Here is a 3,279-nt window from a genome sequence, read left to right as displayed (position 1 = left end):
AAGGAATGGTTTTCTTTAGGAAATAATTCTACTAAAAAACATGGGAATAGAAGTAATTTAAAATGTTCGGGACATTAATGCAGGCCTGGGACTCCATATTGCCTTTTAGTATGCTCTGTATTGTAGGATATAAAAACTACTCCCCATCTATGGTATGTTAAGCTGACACCCAAGACAAAGCCTCCCATAATTCAATATCCCACACTATTTTCTGGTTGTATCAAAAGATCAACAACCTATGAATGATTTCACCTCTTAAAAAAAGACTTATTTACACTTAAAAAATGGGATGAGGTGGGATTTCCTCCTTCTTAAAAATGTTTCTGGAGCTGCTAAAAAACTTGCATTTACAAAATAGTTGATAAAAATATTCCTCTGGATTGTACAGGAAGGGCGACAGCAGTCACTGATAAGACACCATGTATGATATTAATCAGACGTGGCTTCTCGCTCTCCTTCCTCAGGCTGGACTCTCCTCAGTTTTAGCTTCTCCATTTTCTGCAGGTGAATCTTCTTTAGCTTCTTGGTTAGCCACTTGGGGCTGCTTTCCCTTTGCTCCCCTTTTCCCTTTTGGTTGCACTTTTTTGTCTGAAGATTCATCCTTTGCTGCTGCCTTTGTGGGCACCGTTTTCTCTTCTGCAGGAGCAGGTTTAGCTGACAACCGCGAGGGTCTCCTCTTTGGGTTCTTCCTTCCCCGCGCCTTTGGCCGCGCTGACTGTCCTCTGGGCCTGTTGGCGGCGGGGAGGGCGCCTGCAGGAGGCCCGCGTAGAACCTTCTCGAAGCTGGGCTGCCTCACAGCTGCTGCTCCTCCCGCCACCCCCGGAGCTGCTGAGGGGCGGTGGGAGCTCCTGGAGAACTCTATTAGTATTTCTTTGGATGTAGGTCTGCTGGCATTAAATTCTTCCAAGTTTCTGTCTGTATGCAAGTATGTTTATTTCACCTTCATTTTTGAACTATATTTTAATTGGATACAGATTTCTAAGTTGGTTGTTACTCTCTTCAACCCTTTCAAGATTTTATCCCAATGTCTTCTGGCTTCCGTATTTTCTATTGAAGGGTCAGCTATCAGTTTATGGTTACTTTTTAAAAAATTATGCATCTCTCCCTATTTCTTGGCCACTTTTAAGATTTTTCTTTCACTTTAATTTTTAACAGTCTTACTCTGATGTGTGTAGATATAATTTTTTGGGGGGAGGGTATGTATTCTGCTTGGGGTTTTAGAGCTTCCTGAATCTGTGTCTGTCTTTCATAAATTTTGGAAAATTCTCAGACACTATCTCTTCAACTACTACTCGGCCATTCTCTTTCTCCTCACCCTTTGGGACTTCATTTATCATTTAGAAATATGTTGGTATTTTTTTTAACATGTTTTATAAATCCATTTTACAGTTTTCTTTTTTTACATGCTTTTTATCTTTGTGTTTCAGTCTGTATAATTTCCTTCTGATAGATTGTCCAATTCACTATTACTTCTTCTGCTGTGTCTAATTTGTTGTTAATCATATATAATGAGTACTTTATTTCCAAAATTTTATTTTAATTTCTAGGATTTCCACTCAGTTATTTTTTATATCCCAGTTCTTCAGTAAAATTCTCCATATTTTTGTCTGTTTTCTCCATCATTCCCTTGACATTCTTGAACATATTAATCAAGTTATTTTGAATTATATATATGATAACCCCCAAATTTGGAGTTGATGATCTGATGATCAATTTATTGGTCTGTGTTTATTTCATTTATCAATTATTTGATCTGTCTCATTTTTAATTGAATGCTGGACATTGTACATGAAACTGTTTAGAAGCACTGAATGATGCTATCTTCCTCAAGAAAGGATTAAACTTTTTTCTTGCCAGCATTTAATTAGAGACAGATGTCATGAATTTCCATCGGGCTTTGAGATGGTTAGAAGCTGGGTTTAAAGCTCTGTGAAGGATATTGCTGTTATGCCTTTGAACTTAGAAAATAGTCATTCAGGGATCTCTACCTAAAACCTGGCATATTGTTCATGATTCTTCCTCTAGTTCAGTCTCCGAACTCCAACTTTTGTCTATTTAATTCCCTGAAATGTTCCAAATCTCTGCTTATCCTTTAAATATATTAACAACTATGGTTTTTTTCTTGGTTTGTTTTTACAGCAACTGTTCCTTTTCCTTTCCCCAACCCCCAGATATTTAGGATTCAGATAATTCCTTGAGGTAAAAATCCTTGCAAAATGTCATACTCATATTTCCGTGATTTTCTGCTCTTTGGGATCCTGGCTGTTCAAGTCTTGGCTACTCTTCTTGTCTTAAACTCCAGTTTTTGTCTTCCTGTTCCCATAAGATTACTAAAAGCTCTTGGTCATTGTTTTCTTCTCTGCCTCTGTCTCTTAGCTATGAAGGGAAACGGTGGAGACTGTCTGGTTTGTTAAAATTTGTTTCCTTTTCCTGTAGGATTTTGACTTCCCTGGTCCAGCTACCTTAGTTGCTCTTCATATCTTCAAATAGCTGTGTTTTTTATATTTTATCTAGCTTTATAGGTGTTCTTGATGAGAATGCTAGTTTGACAAGAACTTTTCTTAAAAAGCTTAACTTTAGACTTAAGAAGTAAAAGCCTAAACCCTATACAGCCTTTTAATGTTAAGAGACACATTCTCTTTCCAATTGTTACATATTAGGTTCTCTTAAATTGTTAGCATCCTTTAGTTACACCCAATAGGAGAGAGCTTTCAAAGTTGTTCTCAAAGCATTTCTTCTGTCCTCTCCGCTTGCAGTATAGTCATGCAACTGTTCATTGTGTGTCTATCTCTTCTGCTAGATCCATCCCAACAGAAGGTCTTTAGCTAGCAACAAAATAAAAACTGCCAAATGGATTAGTTGAAAGGGAGAAACCCAGCTCTTCCTTAGGTAAATAATTTTGAGGAAAACCCTTGCCTTTTGCCCACTGGGAATCAGGGTAGTGGCCGACATCAGGGCACTTTTGTTCTTAAGTAAATAACTCTCTCTGGTCCTACCTTCTATAGCAAATCCCCCAGATGGTTCTTATCGCAACAGTGACTTTTCAAATCATAATTGATACATCTCTGCATTTGCCACTACAATGTATTGGACATAATTTTTAACACTTTTTATGATTTGGCATCAATGTGGTTATCCATGATCCATTGATTGAATATCATCTTGTTCCAGGCACTGAGCATGTGATGGCAAACAGACACATGGTTGCTCTGGCCTGTGACAGAAACGTCATGCCTCGAGGAGATGACGCAGGTAGAACTTAACTCCTCTTTTTCCTGT

The 3,279-nt window shown here is 38.0% G+C and overlaps 1 pseudogene; it reads right to left on the bottom strand.

Moving 5' to 3' along the window:
* Positions 1 to 429: 429 nt before the first annotated feature.
* On the bottom strand, positions 430 to 2,952 carry LOC123626861 (annotated as a pseudogene).
* Positions 2,953 to 3,279: the final 327 nt, after the last annotated feature.

Source organism: Lemur catta, chromosome 23, assembly GCF_020740605.2.
Source record: "Lemur catta isolate mLemCat1 chromosome 23, mLemCat1.pri, whole genome shotgun sequence".
In the NCBI taxonomy this organism is placed as follows: domain Eukaryota; kingdom Metazoa; phylum Chordata; class Mammalia; order Primates; family Lemuridae; genus Lemur; species Lemur catta.
Note: the sequence above shows the minus strand (reverse complement) of the source record. Positions and strands in the feature narration are given on the sequence as shown.